Genomic DNA, 18,469 nt, shown 5'->3' with positions numbered 1-18,469 from the left:
CCCCAGTTGGGACTGGAGAAAACCTGGGCGTGAGCAGATGCTAATTGCGACCGAGGGGGCGTGTAGAAGGAAATACGCCCGAAACAGGAACCACTGGATTTTTCTTTTTTTTTCTTTTCCTAGTTACCCCAGGCTAGGGGAAAAGACGGAAAAAACCTGCCCAGAAGGAAAAGAAGGGGGGGAATCCAACCAACTCTGGGCAAGGCAGGTTGGCAGTCAGTGCACAACAGAGGTAAGTGAGCTACAGTGTGGAGGAGTGTGAAAGTGTGTATGCCTCAAGCAAATATTAACTGGTGATTCTTATCCACACTGCAAAGTAAGAAGAAAAGGAAATTAATAGGGATAAAGTAATAATCCCCCCCCGGTATATACCAATCAAAGGGCATGGCCCCCAACTTAAGACAGAAAGCACGGGAAGACGTGCAAGAAAACAGCCTGGAGATGAGCGAAATACTAGTAGGATCCAGATCAAGGGAAGAGAGTCAAGAGAGTCTGATGTCTCAAGAGGATATTTCCGTGGGGAGACGCAAGCAAGGGAAATGTAAAAAAGGATCTAAAAAAGCCCCTTATGCAAAAAGGGGCGCACCCTAATACCTCCTAAAAAGAAGACCACCGAGTCCCCTAACCCTGTAAAGGTTTTTCTAGGTAAACACTATAAGGCTCAAATCCCAACGGCAATCAATGTAGACTCGGAAGAGGAGGACGACCTCGAGACAACAAACAAAGATGCAGATGTTGGGCCTCAAGTGGATCAAAACCAGAGAGAAACATCAGAAAAAACATCAGAAAAAATATTGGAAGGTGAGCTGGAAGACGAGCGGGAGAACCCCCTGCTAATAAACTTATCAATCCATAGTCAGAACTCAAATCTGCTGTTACCTCGGCTCTCATCATCCCCAAAACTGTCCTCCTTTCAAACTGCAGAGAATGAAGAGCATATGAGAAGAGACAGCCTTGAGACAAGTTTTGTTTGGGGGCAAACTCCAACCAAGTACCATCAAGTGAAGAAAGGGGAGATAGGTTAAATACGCAGATCTCTGGAAAAAATGGAAACCTAACAAACCCCGAGCGAAACAGCCAACAGGACCCGACCTTTTAACTGCCCCCACCACATCAATGATGGACCTCCTTCTAATGTTACAAAAAATTCTGCAAGGGATCCTTGAAGTTTCACTGTTGAATAATGGGGTTTTGAATGCCCAAAAACAATACTTAAAGAAAATACAGTATGAGTTGACTGGAATCAAAGGCCAAATCCCTGCCTTGTTAAGACCAGTAGGAACTCCCCAAGTAACTGAACAAACCGTGAGAAGCGAGCCTGTAGAACCCCCAGATAATGTATATATATCTAGGTGCCCAATGGTGGTAAGAAGGAGACGTGACTACGGAAGAGCCTATACCAAAGGTAGGGTAGGCAAAAAACAGGCCAGACTGGTAGCGCCTAAGGGAAAGATCAAGAGTAAGGATACAGGAGGTACATTAAATGTAATGGCTCGGTCCTTTGTACAGACCAGTCCCTCGGAAAGGGAAGCGATAAGGAAGACCCCAATTACACAGAGAAAGAGGCAGACTGGTAAGGACCCAAAAGAGAAAATACAAAAGAACAAACCTTTAAGCCAGAGAATCACCACTCCACCGAAAAGCCAAAGGCAGACCCTCCCGAGATATCGTAACCTGGGAAATATATCCCAGTCAATTGAGATAAAAATGGGTGCAACCGGGAAACAAGGTCCAAGACAGGCAACCATAGCACCCCTAGAGATGGGAGATGATCAGGGGAACAATAAATGGGTCTACCTAGAATCAGCTGAGGATGCCCAAAGGGGTAAGAAGTTAAGGAAAATAAAACCCCTAAATAGATCAAAAGTTTTAGCTATCTTCTCTAAATGTGTAAGCCTGAGTGGGATTGATACAAAAGATCTAAGACAGGTGGGCTTCATCGACAGCATGCCAGGCAGGGATATAACAAAAGTATGGTTATATTAAGATTTGAGGGCAGCCAGTGAGATCCTTAAAGAGGGAGTAAAGGTGCTGACTGAAAAAGACCTAAGGGGTAAGGTACTTTCAGGAAGGGACTTCCTAAATTGTCATGCAGGCTTAAGGAAGAGACAGGTGAGATTACACCAGGGCAAAGATGAAGCAGGTAACCAACTAAGGATAGTGATTAATAATACTGCAAAAGAGGATTGGTGGGGCAACTGGAGCCATTGCAGTTATGGAGGTGACTCAATTGAGTGCGATATGGATGGAAGGGGGGCAGCTGGGGGACTAAGCGAGATCTAATAGGAGAGGGGGGTGCCGTCTGCCCTAAGTCTCTTAACGTGGAATGTAAACGGGTTAGGCAATGTCCTAAAAAGGGAACAAATAAAGAATGAAGTAAATGAAGTAGCAATTGCCTGCCTACAGGAGACTTGGGCATGCGGAGAAACCCCTATCTTCGAGGGCTACTATCAGCTAAATCGCCCAGCAACGAGACAAAGGTTTGGCCGCCCCTCGGGGGGAATAATGACTTATTTCAACAAAAAATGTAAGAAATGTGTCATTGTTAGAAGTAAAATGTAAATGGTTATTGGTGTGCAGGATAAACCATCTCTCCCAGGATAAGAACTATGAAAAGCTAATTATCATAAATGTATATATACAGTGGGACAATGTAGGTGACTATGTAAGAGAGATGGGAAATTTCAAACAGGACGTAGAGGATATCCTTGAAAGGTATTCCTCAGACATAATATTAATTTTAGGGGATCTTAACCATAAGTTAAATCCAATGAAGACCGACCGTTGGTACACAGAATTATTAGATACTTATGGAATAAGCCACGCTAATTTTCCACAATGTGACCCCTCAAAGCCGGATTGGGAATTGGTCAATTTTTGGGGGGAAAAGGGACTCTTTTGTCTAAATGGCAGGTTTAAAACAGACTGTCCTGCAAAGAAGACTTTTAAAAAAGGATTACAAAACTCCCCAATTGACTATGTCCTTATGCCAGCTTGGAATTTCCCCTTAGTGCAGGACTTTAATGTTCTTCACGGTGAGGGTAGTGATCATAACTTGCTCACCGTAAAACTAAAATGGGGAAGGGTGGAACCAAGGGAAAAGGTGATTCACCAAGAAATGGAGTACCCAAAAAGAGCAACAACTACAGTAACCGAAGAACATGTGGAAAAGTTAAGTGTTTCAACAAAAAACAGAACTAGTAAACTTAGAAAAGCTAAAGCTAGAATGGTATGAGAAGAAAATTGCCCAATCAGTCCAATGTCTAAGGATAGAATTAAAAAAGACTAAAAGTAAAAGCTTAAATAACCACGCAAGCCGTCTGAAATGGTTTTCAATGGACTGCCAAATAAAAAAAAGGGAGATAAGGGCAGAAGCCAGAAAACAAAAGAAAGAAGTTAACCAAGAAAGGAAAAAATATATAACCTCTCTAAAAATAGAGTTTAAAAAGATGGTTCTTGACGCAAAAAGGGAGTATAAAGAGAGATGCTGGGGAGAGCTGCTAGAATCAATTGAAAATAAGAATTTGAGACAATTTTGGAAATTGATAAAAGCAGCATCATCTCCCCCAGCTGGAGACTTGATTTGCGTCATAAGCGAGGCAGCCTGGGATAAATACATAAGGGAATTGTATGAAGCCAGACGGGTCTCAGGAGCAAGAGTGCCACCAAGTTGGCAGGAAATCTCAAATGATTTTAAATTAGACTTTACAGAAGATCAAGTGGCAGAAATACTTAAGAAACTGAACCTAACCAGAGCGGCAGGACCGGATAACCTACCAGCCATAATCCTTAAATTTCAAACAAACTGGTGGGCAAAGTTTTTCTCTCACCTTTTCCAACTAATCCTAACCGAGGGAAAAATGCCAACAAATTGGAAGGGGGCTATAATTAGACCTATCCATAAAAAGGGTAACCCAGGTGAACCGTAAAACTACAGGTTGATAAACCTCTTAGACATAGGGAAAAGGTCTTTTCAAAACTAGTCTTAAATAGACTGAACGACTGGGTTGAGGAGAATTCAGTAATTCCGATTGAACAGGGAGGATTCAGAGCAGGACATTCAACGATAGACCACTGCTTCTCCCTATGGGCATTGACAAGGAAGTCGACGGAGCAGAACGGAAAACTCTGTTGCTGCTTCGTGGACTTCCGAGCCGCATTTGACTCGGTGGATAGGGACTGTCTCTGGGAGATAATAATAAAGAAAAATATCCCAAGTGACTTACTGACGGTATTAAAAGAACTACACCGGGAAAACTGGGCCCAAGTGATTAGGGACACTGAGGGGTCACTGACACAGAAAATTCCTATCGGAAACGGCCTAAGGCAAGGCTGCGTACTGGCCCCCCAGTTATTCTCCATCTTTCTATCAGACTTACCCAAATGCCTTGAGGTAAAGGGAAGCGCCAGCCCAAGGATGGATGGCAAAAAGGTGCCGTGTCTGCTATATGCAGATGATCTAGTAATAGTGGATCAAACAGAAATCGGTCTTCAAAGGAAACTAAACTCTTTTAATGAATATTGTAAAAAGCTATTTTTAAAGGTAAATCTAGACAAGACAAAAATGTTATGCTTTGGGAAAAAAGCATCTAAGTTTAATTGGTTTTTAGGGGATCTTAAACTAGAACTGGTAAATGAATATCGATATCTTGGGGTGTGGTTAGACAAAAAATTGAATTGGCAAACACACCTTGAAGCCCAAAAAGCGAAGGCACAAACCTCAATTGCCGGGTCTGAAATTGATGCCCTTAAAAATCAGCGTGCCAATCTGGAGGCTGCCATCGCCGAGGCTGAGGAACGTGGAGAACTTGCTGTCAAAGATGCCAGGTCTAAACTGGGCGACCTGGAGGCAGCCCTGAATAAGGCCAAGCAGGACATGGCGCGCCAGCTCCGCGAGTACCAGGAGCTGATGAACGTTAAGCTTGCCCTGGACATTGAGATCGCCACCTACAGGAAGCTGCTGGAAGGAGAGGAGAACAGGTTTGAATCGGGTATGCAGAACATGAGCATTCAGACGAAGACTTCCGGATACTCAGTGAGCAGCGGGTATGGCGGCAGCGGGTACGGAGGCAGCGGGTACGGTGGTGGATACAGCAGTGGTGGATATGGCGGCAGCGGCTTTGGATCGGGATATGGCAATACATTCTCGAGTGGCGCCTACGCTGTGAATGCTGCACCACTGGAGAGCTCCAGGACAAAGCGCACTGTCCTGGTCAAGACAGTGGAGACCAAAGACGGGAAGGTCACGTCCGAGTCATCCGATTTCTTCACCAAGCCTTGAATAACCCAACAAAACATTTCACTGTTCCCAAGTGCCTTCCGTCAGCTCAGCCTCTCCTGGCAAGCCAAGCCAAGCCAATTTCTATGGGACTTAGTTTCAGGTAGCTATTGGCAAAGGGGAGTACTAAATTCTCTTCATACGGAATGCGCTTTTTTGACACTTGCATCCAGTGTTGCGCACCTCCCTCAATTCGGCTGGCGCAAGGGCCCGGGTGCAACACTACCCGTGTCACCAGAGGGTTCTTCTGTAACCGTGACCAGGTCTATGTGCTTCCAGGAAAGGCTGAGCTCCGTCCCATCCTCTGCCTATCTCCCCTGAATTGCCCTCCCTGCTTTCCCTGCTAAATACCCTTCTGACAACTAGGAAAAAACAACCAAAGCACACCTTCACGCCAAATGTTCATATCAAATATTTGTACACTGCCAGAATCCAATATGGGCTCCCAGTGCTTCTGGCATTCAATCAGCTGACAGCCAATGAAATGGCTGCAAGACATTCATCCTAGAGCCTGCCCCAAAAATAAAGTCCAGACGCGGTGCTAAAGGGTTGAGGATGCCTGTTCCCAGGCACTTCTTGCATCTTGTGCAAATATAAGTTTTTTCTTTCACGCTCCCCTGAAAGGAGGCCTCTCTCAGAGGGCTGATTTCATGCAATAAAACGACTTTTTTGTTTAAAAAAAAAAAAAAAATTTAAAAATGTTTAACCGGGATTATGGGGACAAGTCGCATCGACCACTATTGAAAGCTTTTAATGCGAGGATTCCACCACAAGTCCTCAATGGAGCAGAAATCCTTTATTTGAGCGGTAAGGGAGTCTGGGACGTAGAGGAAGGAAAATGCTTGAAAAAGCTTTTGTCCCTACCCCAATCGGCAATGGTGCAAGTCATAAGAACGGATTTAGGGACAACTGCTTGGGGGGTCCAGGCACAATGTGCAGTAATTAGATTCTGGAATCGCCTTGGAAATGATCAAAAGGTTGCACAGTGCTGCCGAAATGAAATACAACAAAGTGACCTAAATTGGGCAAAAATGTGTAGGGAGAGATTGCTACTAGCCTGTGGAAATATAAAAGTGGATATATCCCGGGACCTACTGACAATAGAGTGCTCAAAACACGAACTAAGATCCAATGCCCAAGCTGTTACTAGAAGCATGGACAGGGAATATCTTGGAAATAAAATATCAGTGGATTTTATGATGAACGCATGGGGAAAGGAAACCTGGTTCCCTTACTTGGATCTGTTGCCTAACCCGTGGTATAGACAAGAAATCCTAAGATTACGCATTGGGATTAACCCATGGATATCATACAAATAACTCAAAACCAAAATATTGGACCCAAATGGGCACTGTAAATGCAGGCTGGGTACAAAAGGGGATACCGTGCACTTTTTGTTGGACTGTATAAATATTTTAGAACAGCGTAAACTTTGGCTGCGTCCAATATTTATAAAATATGATATAAGAAATAGGAGACAAGCACTCGAGCTAATTACCGAACTCCCAAACCTTGATATTGCAATTGCACTTGGGAAGTTTATAAAGGTTGTACAGAGTTTTATATTAAGTTAGGATTAGGTTTTAATGTTTTAGATAGAATTATGTCTAGAGAAAACCTGTTTTAAGAATTTTATTAGGACAAAAATCATTTGGAGTAATTGTCAATACGTGCACCCTTCTCCAAATGTCATATGATTATGAGAACGCCATTTACACCCTTCTTTTAAGAAATGAGATTTTAATGAGAGTTTTGTTGAAGTGTTGTCAATAGATAATATTTTTTAATGCATATAGTACTGTATATTGTATATTGGTTTAAAGATTATGATCTAAATAAACTTACCTTTTGACTTGACTTGAACTCGTACTTTAGTGGCTTAGTTAATTTGAACCAAACTTTTTGCCTGCTTACCTCCTATTTTTGCTGAGTCTTTTTATTGGCCCTAGGACTCTGAGCACTTTATCACTGCTGACCAGTGCTTAAGTGCATGTGCTTCTCGCCTAAACATTGGTGTATACTTAATTGGCATATATGGTTTACTTGTAAGTCCCCTGTAAAGTGGTATATTATATACCCAGAGCCTGTAGCCTAAATGATACTAGTGGGCCTGCAGCACTGATTGTGCCACCCACACAAGTAACCTTTCAAACATGTCTTAGGCCTGCCATTTCAGGGCCTGTATGTGCAGTTTACTTCCACTTCGCCTTGGCATTTCCAACTACTGGCTAAGCCTTAAAATCCCCTTTTATTACACATAAGTCACTCCTAAGTTAGGCCCTAGGTAGCCCATAAGGCAAGGAGTTAGGAAAGTAAAAGGCAGAACATGTATGGTTAAGTTTTGCATGTCCTGATACTGACAATTCCTTTTTCACTACTGTGAGACCTACTCCTCTCATAGGTTAGTTAATATTGGAAATTCTTTAAAACACTATTAAGGTGTCATTTTTGACGAGGAGGATGTCCCTATCATGAAGCATGACATCCCTCGGATTGTGTGAGGGCACCAGGTAAAAGTCACTTTGACTTCCTTACCGATCTCTCTAAAACAACTTCCTCTGTCTTTTCTTAGGGACAGTGGCCCTTTATTAGTATTGATTCATTATTGAGGAGCACAGGCACTGGCCCCCTCCTTCTCCTTTTTGAGTGAATAAATGGTGTGCAAGTGCTATACATTATAACATTATGTACATGTGACTGATATAGACAATATGATGTAACAAGCAACACTCAAGTTAAAACTGTCAAAATCCACAATCAAATTAAAAAGCAGTCCACAGTAAAAGTTTGTATATGTTTCACATCTAGGATCGTAGGACTGTGGCCGCAAATTGTTTGGTGCCTCCTACACTATTCCTTCTTGATGCTGATCCCTTTCTGATTAAATTTGTATTGTGGGTCGAAATGTAGGCAAACTTTTACTCTGGACTGTTTTTTAATTTTATTGTGGGTTTTTGACACTCTTAACTTGTGTTGCTTGTTACATTACAATGTCTCTATTAAATTATAATGTCTCTATCAATCACCTGTATATATTTTTATTATATATAGCACTTGTGCAATAATTATTCACTTCATCATCCATAGTTGTCCATTGGCTGGATCTGCCTTAATAATGAAATTTCACTGGTGAAGTTTTTGGCAATATAATAGCCAGACAGCAAACTGGTGGACGTCTTGAAACTTGCCAAACCCTTGCAGTTGGGGCCCCACCCTGCCCCGGGCAGGTCCTGCTGGCTGACACCACCGGCCTGAGGGGACTGGGCTTCCCAAGGGAAAGCCATAGCTTTGGCTGTCTTTAATGGGAATTACGTTTGCTTTTCATCCTGCAGGAGTCCCAGACTCCTCCATGCCCAACGCCACCCTGCTCTGGGTAGGAAAAATGACCATGCCAGTAACTGGAGCCCTGGCCTGCGGTTACTAGGCTTCCTAGGCCACAGCCATGACTTTGTCCAACTCTCATTGGAGATTACTGGAACTGTTCAGCCTGCATGAGCCCCATACGCCTCCTCTGTCCAATGCCTCCTTTCCCTGGAGCCTTCACAGGGGTCCTTTCTCCGCTCCACATTCTGGAGGGACACAAGAATTCTCGCCAGTCCACAGCAACCATGTACTGGTAAGGGACTATTACCCCAGTCTATCGGCTAAGGTTGCCCGGTGTTGGTGCCTTCCACCTCCTTGATGCTTGAGCCTGGGGCGCTAAGGATAGTTAAGCCCCCTGCCAACCCCCTCTCTGCTCGGGCCTGCCTGGGAAGCCATTTTTCCTCAACTATTGAGCCCCCAAGCTTACAGAACCAGGAGAGACACAAGTCCCAGTTAGTTGCACCAGCCAGCCAGTCATCTGGTTGGCCAGCCACCAACCAGCCATCTAGTCTGCTAACCACCCTGTGGTCACCTGGTTGACGATCCCGGCTATCAGATGACTCGGGTCGACCAGAGTACACAGGCGGCAGCTGACGATAAGGCCAGAGCTCAGGATGCTCCTTGCCTCCGGACGACTGCTGATGTTGGCTACGGCCCTCTGGTCAGCCTGCTGAGCTACGAGGGATCGTGGCCCCATCCCTGCACCTGGCAGAGCAGTACAGGAGGGGGAGGCCACTGTGCTGTGCAGCATGTAGTGCAGGCACCCTCCCACAGATTGTCCCTCCCACTAGTTGAGGAGCAGTTGGACCCCAGGGAGGCATGGGCACCCATGGATGGATAGAAAAGCTTGACTCAGAAAATGACTTTCAGTCAATCACAGCAAGGTAGCTGCTCTCCTATTCACAAATCCTGACCAAGAATTTGGTTGTCTACAAATGATTTAGCACCAGCAGCCCCACACACATGCGGCACACTAAGGGCTTTGGAGGCGCTCCCTTCCATCTACAATCAGGCCTGAAGCAAGCAGCTCTATGTACTGGCCAAGAGGCCTGCTGTCACAGGCCAACCGAAGTTCCACAGCACTGCACGGCACCGACCCTCTCGAACTCTTTCTTCAAAATGTATTTTGATTTTCTTGTATAGTACTTATGGGCTGTTGGTCTCACATCTATATTTAGCCCTAAATTAAGCTCACCACCCATTTTGGACTGCATTCTCAAGCAACCTGATTTCAAGAAGACCTGATCCCAGCATGCCCAGGACCACTACTGGACTAATACCACCTCCTGAGGTAAGCCTTGATCAGAATGACTTGGCTCCTAAGCGATGCCAGGGAGTCAGATGTCTGTGCGCCATATTCCCATACCCACTCCGGGTGACTATTCGGTGCTGGGCTCTTCCCTCTTCATTCACCTTAACTAAGGACATTTTGATTAGTTTAGTTTCCTCTGCTTAGTAATATACTTAAATTCATTGGGTTGCCACGTTTCATCTGAGGTCATAGTCTGATGCCGAAGAATGGGGGAGACAGACCAATTCTATGGACTGTAGAATGGGCAACCCTTGCGCACAGGAGGAGTCACATCAGCACACCCTTTCCCAGATCGGATAGCAAAGCCAATTGGAGCCAGCATGGAATCCAGCATTCGTGGACAGGTAGGTGGCTCTCCCAGCCGCAAAATTGAGCAGTGGAGGCTGTGCGCATCGGCAGCCATGGGAAACCACAGACAGCCATGCACAGCACACAGTCAGGCTTCCAGAGTTTTTTCAGGCCTAGGGCTGACCAGGTGCCCACCCCAAAGGTGGGGAAGGTCAGGTGCACAAGCAGCATTTCTTTGTGGAGGTAACTTGGGTGTGGGAAGGGCACTTGTCACGAGCGATCAGATGTCTGACCATGGCAGGATGAAGTGTGCAGAGCCCCCCTGTGACAGCCCCATCTGTGCCCTGGGAGTGCTCAATGACAAGTGACGTTCAAGCGACCCTCAGACAGGTGTAGACCCCTCGTAAGGAAGCCAGGGCTGTAAGGTGCATTGATAGTGTAGATGATTAATATGTCCTGCCCTTCACATTAATTCTCGCAGCTAGCAGCATGCCTCGATGCACAAGCTGAGTGATCCACTGCCAAGAGTCACATGCAATTCTCACAAAATTCACTCACCTGCAAGTGCTGGGGAGGTGGGAGGAAAGCAGCATCAGCCATCCATTACCCGTGTGGTGAGACTGCCCATCAGGCTTCCCCTCAGAAAGTGAGCCTCCATTATTTAAGGAGTGTTTCTAGCCGGGAGCCATACCCTGCTACCACAGCAGCAGCTATGGTTTCTGGGGGTGGGCGAAGGGGCTACTCCCTTCTAATTAAAAGTGATTTGGATGATAATTGCAAAAAGTAATTCATATCTTATTTAAATGAATGATCCTAAAATCATTCCCTGTCTTTGCCTGCCTGGTCTGTTTTTCAGATGACGTCAGGCAGGTTTAATGCATGTGTCTATTGGAAGCATTAAAAGTTAAGCAGTATGGGCTGACAAGCTGACAACCCTATTCTGCAAAAGAAGGGGGTCCTCTGGGACCGCCCACAAATGACGCTTAAAAGCGTCACATTCTAAAGCAGCCCTGTGCGTGCACAGTATCAGCCCTGTACTGCGGGGCTGCTTGTCTATCATCAGCTGCCTAACTACTCCTCCCTTTCTCATGTCGTCACAGTGACTAGCGCAGATCTGGAGAAGCTCTACCCCTCAGTTATTTTTTGACTAAACTTTTTGGTCTTTTTGATCATTTTTCTACTCGAGTCTTCGATTCCTACGGTGCCGGTAGGGATGCCCGGGTTCAAACCCTGCTCCAAGTGCAGCCGACTGATGTCGGTTACCGACCCCCCATCGCCGGTGTCTTCAGTGTCTTGGCCTCGACCACGACGACCGCACCTGCTCCGACTGCCGGGCCCTGACGTCTAAGGACAGACGGGAGCGGTCTCGCAAGCAAACGGAGCTCCGGCAGTCGGCCCCACGCCGTTCCAGGTCCCGGTCCCACAGGAGGTCGAGGGACCGGTCGTGGGGTTGGAGCCCTCGTAGCTCCGAGAGTCGGCATTGGTTTTCAGGATCCAGGTCCTCAGGTAAGAGGCATGAGCGGTCGGAGAGACGTCATCGTTCTTCCGACCCACCCCTTCGCTCGCGCGATGGAGTCGCGGGCGTCGCCACCTGCCCGATACCTTCCGGTCCCTGGGCACGGTACAACGCCTGAGGAGTTCGAGCGGTACCTCATGGCCATGAGGTCCCTCCCTCCTCCGCCGGGTCCCGTGGCGCCTACGGGCCCAACGCCCCAGCTGGAGGGCCTAGCGGGTCGGTGCTTTGGCTCCGACGCCGTCAGGTGCTTCGGCCCCGGCGCCGCCGGCGATTTCGGTCCTGGCGCCGCAGGCCCCAACTGGATCCGGTTCCGGATCCGGGTTGTCGCCGGTCGACCTCACCGGCGCCGGCCCTGCGGGTGTCGCCGCCTACGGGCGCCGTCCCCGATCCTACCCTTGATTCGGTTCCGGCGCCGCTCTCGACGTCGTATGGAGATTTCTATTTCCACAAACCGGCCCCATCTGTTGATCCTAAATTGCAGGAGATGGGTGACGAGGGTGATTGGGAGGGGTCTGTGGACCCTCTGGCACAGGAGTGCCAGTCTCAACAGGACTGGACATATGAGCTTGGGGAGGACAGTGGAATTGACACTTTGCCAGACACTGGATTTGTCTCCCCTCCCACCGTGGCTACGGAGGAGGGGGCTGCCTACAGTATAGTGTTGACGCGGGCGGCCAAGGCCCTGGGCCTGATGCTCCCTGTCGCCGCAGTGAGGACTAACCTCCTCACTGAGGTCCTTAAACCGCAAGCATGCTCCACTGAGCCTCTGCTGCCGTTTAATGAAGCCTTGTGTGATGTTCTTGTGGGCACTTGGTCCAAGCCTGCCACAGGTCAGCCTGTGGATAGGAACGTGGCCAGACGCTACCGCTCGGCCCTGGGCGACCCTTGCTTTTTGTCCACCCATCCCACCCCCGAGAGCCTGGTCATCCAGGCCTCCACTTCCCAGACCGCATTCCCGACGGCTCCGCCCAATCGGGAATCCAAGAGGTACGAACAATTGGGAAAGGAAGTGTTCTCGTCCCTGAGTTTGGGACTGCGGTCAGTCAATACCGCATGCCTCTTGGGCCGCTACACCCACACCCTGTGGGACACGGTCGCGGACGTGCTGCCACAATGTCCGGAGGAGGCCCGGGCTAAACTCGTCCTAGCCCTTGCGGAGGGTCGAGATGCAGCGCGCTATTTCATCCGGTGTGGGCTGGATACCACGGACTCACTGGGCAGAGCGATGGCAACAACGGTGGCGGTTCGACGCCACGCCTGGTTGAGGTCTGCCAACTTTTCGGCTGATGTCCAGGCCACACTCCTGGACATGCCGTTTGATGGCTGTCGCCTCTTTGGCAACAAGGCAGACCATGCGCTTGAACGTTTTAAGGACTCCAGGGCTACGGCCAAGTCCTTGGGCCTCTCGGCCCCACGCCAGCAAACTGGTGCCTTTCGCTCCTTTCGTGGCCAAGGAAGGGGCGCTCCCACTCGTGCTGGCAGCCACGTACCGCAGACTGCTACACAGCGCGGTGGCGGCCGTAGAAACCGCCGTGGCTGCGGTCGGGGACAACGGCGAGGCCAGTCCACACGTTCCCCTGCAGCACCCGCCTCAAAACCCTCCTAGTCCGTGCTTTCAGGCCCATGTGACGTCAGTGGGGGGCAGAGTTCGCCATCACCTCTTCCACTGGCGCACTGTCACGTCGGACAGGTGGGTGCTGCGAATCGCCCGAAGGGGCTACTCCCTCCTCTTCGAGACGGCCCCTCCAGCCATGCCACCGCAATACACAGTTCAGCGTAGGGTTATCACAATATTCAGAAATAGCACGGCGCTCAACAGATAGTGAGTATAAGGTAATTTTTGTAGCTAGTAGTTGTTGGTGCTGCTTGATCAGAGATAACCCTGTTCTGTGGGAGAGAAGGGGGAGAGGAGCTCTGCCTTCTGTATGTCTGTATGCAAGGTCAAGCGCACACAACCTAAGTATGTTCAACGGTTGGTTGTGTATCTTTTGATGGAAGGATAAGATCAGACTTCACTTTAGTTGTTTCTTTCCTTGTTTATTATATCCATTGACAGAGTTTGTTTATACACGAAAACCAGCCGACACGTGTTTCGTCAAAAAGCGAGGCAGACCCGTGACTCTTCAGGGCTGGGGAAATAAAGTAAAGTCAGAAACTATTTTTTTGTAATGGTATGGGAGTGAAAATGGATGGGTACGTGGAGGACGGTAAAAGGATGGCCAGAGTGAGGGGATGTGCTGGGAAGGAGAAAAAAGACTATAAGAACAGTCATTAAGAAGTGTGGACCCAAAGGTGGTGCTAAAAGACGGGCAGAAGGTGATTCTATGACGTGGTGAATACCCGAGTGTGACATATAATGCATAGTGAGTGCGATCTAAGAGATCTGTGTAGTGGTGAGCTGCTATTTGTATTCATCATAACAGTATTAATGCAGCGACGCAAGGCGCAAAACCACATGGTGTGTGTCATGTGGGGACAAGGTGACAAATTGAAAATCCAACCAAACTTTAACATGAATAATGTTCAGCAGTTTGTGCTGTAGAAAAAATTGGGAAGAAAGCATAAAATCGAAATAACATAATATATACAAGTAGTACATGTTTGGAGTGGTGGTGCGTGGAATGTGGTGACCTTAAATAATCATGCACAGTTCCATAGTTCATTTTCTTATTTCAATGCTTAGTGACTGATACGACGCATCTAAGAAAACATACATTTGCAAAATTTCTTTTCATGATATTGGTAGAGTGGTAAAAAATATATATGCGAAATCAATCATTTCCTCAAGCTTAGTGTATTGTAAGATCAGCAGGCCTCATCTTCATTCTGGGGTATCTATATTCATACTAGTACATGTGTATGTTTTCCCTAATCATGTGTAATGTAATTTACTTAAGAGGTGAGGATGATGCATGTCATAAAAGACTGGTGTGCTTGGTTTGTACCTATGGCGAGTAGTGCACACGAACAGAAGCAGAATCATTCTTTCGGGTTTGTTAATTATGCTTTCTTTAGTGGTGCCGGTAAGAATCCCGTTAGAAAGACTTTGGTTGTGGTTGTACAAATCTACCACTCCCAGGGTTCTACATGAAGTAGTCGGAGACGAAAATGACGGGACAATAGGGTGAAGAATGTTTAACAAAATGCGTAGGCCTACCTGTCGGAATTAGGGCTGCGGGCAGTATCTATAAGTTAAAAAAAAAAAAAAAAAAACAGAAAAAGAAGGGGTGGCATGGATGATAATGGACAAGTAAACTGTGAGTACTTAAGCAGAATATTAAATAACTACGCGTTAATCAGGGTAAGGAGGAGGTTGGACTCACCGTCGGACCGGTGATAATTCCAACCCGGTCCTAGTCGGGTGTCAAATAATATACGTGGACGTAAAGGGAGTACTTCCTTTGTGTCCAATGGATCTATGAAGTATAGATTGTGCCGCCGTCGGGTATGTGGTCGGTCACACAGGGGCAAGCAAATCCGCTTGGCCCATCATTTCAGCTGTAGTGAAAAAATATATATTGTTTAGTAAATTCCCGCGCTCATTTGGGAAAATAACAAAAAGCGGGTAATTAAAAAACGTTAGTCTCTCAATAGTATAGTGGCCGTCTATTTTACCTTGTTGCCAAGCCGATTTAGAGTGGAGTTGACTGTCGGTTCTTCGGAGTGTGTGAGACCCGAGTACCATGCGTGGCTAGTATTATGGCGAATATGAATGACGTCATAGAAAGGCGCTAGGCTGCCAGTAGAAAGACTAGAATGGTATTTTCTGGTTGTTGATTACAGAGGGAATACTAGAGGAAAGACTATGCAAACCCAATGTTAAACGAGGCATGCTCGTTTCATAAAACTTAACGCTAATGTTGCCTTGCTTAATTTATGTATCCTTCTCGCCATGTAGTTTCCCAGAATTTAAGTTATAGCATGATGATTTATAATAAACTCACACACATTCGAAATGCAACCTTGGTGGAGTTTTATGAAACGAGCATGCCTCGTTTAACATTGGGTTCGCATAGTCTTTCCTCTAGTATTCCCTCTGTAATCAACAACCAGAAAATACCATTCTAGTCTTTCTACTGGCAGCCTAGCGCCTTTCTATGACGTCATTCATATTCGCCATAATACTAGCCACGCATGGTACTCGGGTCTCACACACTCCGAAGAACCGACAGACGACTCCACTCTAAATCGGCTTGGCAACAAGGTAAAATAGACGGCCACTATACTATTGAGAGACGAACGTTTTTTAATTACCCGCTTTTTGTTATTTTCCCAAATGAGCGCGGGAATTTACTAAACAATATATATTTTTTCACTACAGCTGAAATGATGGGCCAAGCGGATTTGCTTGCCCCTGTGTGACCGACCACATACCCGACGGCGGCACAATCTATACTTCATAGATCCATTGGACACAAAGGAAGTACTCCCTTTACGTCCACGTATATTATTTGACACCCGACTAGGACCGGGTTGGAATTATCACCGGTCCGACGGTGAGTCCAACCTCCTCCTTACCCTGATTAACGCGTAGTTATTTAATATTCTGCTTAAGTACTCACAGTTTACTTGTCCATTATCATCCATGCCACCCCTTCTTTTTCTGGTTTTTTTTTTTTAACTTATAGATACTGCCCGCAGCCCTAATTCCGACAGGTAGGCCTACGCATTTTGTTAAACATTCTTCACCCTATTGTCCCGTCATTTTCGTCTCCGACTACTTCATGTAGAACCCTGGGAGTGGTAGATTTGTACAACCACAACCAAAGTCTTTCTAACGGGATTCTTACTGGCACCACTAAAGAAAGCATAATTAACAAACCCGAAAGAATGATTCTGCTTCTGTTCGTGTGCACTACTCGCCATAGGTACAAACCAAGCACACCAGTCTTTTATGACATGCATCATCCTCACCTCTTAAGTAAATTACATTACACATGATTAGGGAAAACATACACATGTACTAGTATGAATATAGATACCCCAGAATGAAGATGAGGCCTGCTGATCTTACAATACACTAAGCTTGAGGAAATGATTGATTTCGCATATATATTTTTTACCACTCTACCAATATCATGAAAAGAAATTTTGCAAATGTATGTTTTCTTAGATGCGTCGTATCAGTCACTAAGCATTGAAATAAGAAAATGAACTATGGAACTGTGCATGATTATTTAAGGTCACCACATTCCACGCACCACCACTCCAAACATGTACTACTTGTATATATTATGTTATTTCGATTTTATGCTTTCTTCCCAATTTTTTCTACAGCACAAACTGCTGAACATTATTGATGTTAAAGTTTGGTTGGATTTTCAATTTGTCACCTTGTCCCCACATGACACACACCATGTGGTTTTGCGTCTTGCGTCGCTGCATTAATACTGTTATGATGAATACAAATAGCAGCTCACCACTACACAGATCTTAGATCGCACTCACTATGCATTATATGTCACACTCGGGTATTCACCACGTCATAGAATCACCTTCTGCCCGTCTTTTAGCACCACCTTTGGGTCCACGCTTCTTAATGACTGTTCTTATAGTCTTTTTTTCTCCTTCCCAGCACATCCCCTCACTCTGGCCATCCTTTTACCGTCCTCCACGTACCCATCCATTTTCACTCCCATACCATTACAAAAAAATAGTTTCTGACTTTACTTTATTTCCCCAGCCCTGAAGAGTCACGGGTCTACCCCGCTTTTTGACGAAACACGTGTCGGCTGGTTTTCGTGTATAAACAAACTCTGTCAATGGATATAATAAACAAGGAAAGAAACAACTAAAGTGAAGTCTGATCTTATCCTTCCATCAAAAGATACACAACCAACCGTTGAACATACTTAGGTTGTGTGTGCTTGAACATGCCACCGCAATACCACCGAGTGTCGGGGGATCACTTGCAACTTCTGCAAGAGGAAGTCACGGCCCTCTTGGCCACGGGGGCCATCGAGCGCGTTCCTGGGCCAGAAGTAGGGTGTGGTTGTTACTCCCACTACTTTCTGGTACCCAAGAAGGGCAAAGGGGGCTTACGCCCTATCTTGGACCTACGGAACGTCAACGGCTTCCTACGGAAGGAGAAGTTCAAGATGCTGACTTTGGCTCAGGTCTTCGCTGCCCTGGACCCAGGAGACTGGATGGTAGCGTTGGACTTGCAGGACGCCTATTTCCACATCCCCGTCCTGCCGGCCCACCGGCATTACCTGCGGTTCACGGTAGGCCACAAGCACTTTCAGTTTACCGTGCTCCCCTTCGGCCTTACCAGCGCCCCACGGGTGTTCACGAAAGTGATGGTGGTGGTCGCAGCTCATCTGCGCAGGTTAGGGGTTTCAGTCTTCCCCTACCTCGACGACTGGTTGTTGAAGGCGGGCTCGCCCCAGACAGTCGTCAGCCACCTCCAGACTACGACCGATCTCCTGCACCTGCTGGGGTTTTCCATCAATGTGCCGAAGTCACACCTGTGTCCCTCTCAGAAGCTCCTCTTCATCGGAGCGGTTCTAGACTCAGTGCAGTTTTGGGTTTATCCTCCCGAACAGCGGGTTTGGGATATTCAGGCTCTGATTCTGATCTTTCAGCCTTTATCCCGAGTCTCGGTCAGGTTGACGCTGCGGCTTCTGGGGCTGATGGCCTCCTGCATCCTTCTGGTGCATCACGCCCGGTGGCGGATGCTGGCTCTGCAGTGGGACCTGAAGTTTCAGTGGGC

The 18,469-nt window shown here is 46.8% G+C and overlaps 1 protein-coding gene and 1 pseudogene across 2 annotated transcripts in view; one reads left to right on the top strand and one right to left on the bottom strand.

Moving 5' to 3' along the window:
- Positions 1-18,469, top strand: part of CNOT6L (CCR4-NOT transcription complex subunit 6 like) — a 931,406-nt gene that overhangs the window by 869,523 nt on the left and 43,414 nt on the right. The gene's annotated exons all lie outside the window — the stretch shown is intronic.
- Positions 10,618-10,771, bottom strand: LOC144820929 (5.8S ribosomal RNA; annotated as a pseudogene).

The sequence above is a fragment of the Lissotriton helveticus genome, chromosome 2_1 (genome assembly GCF_964261635.1).
Source record: "Lissotriton helveticus chromosome 2_1, aLisHel1.1, whole genome shotgun sequence".
Lineage (NCBI taxonomy): Eukaryota > Metazoa > Chordata > Amphibia > Caudata > Salamandridae > Lissotriton > Lissotriton helveticus.
The sequence above is the reverse complement of the archived record's forward strand: the minus strand, read 5'-3'. Positions and strand labels throughout refer to the sequence as shown.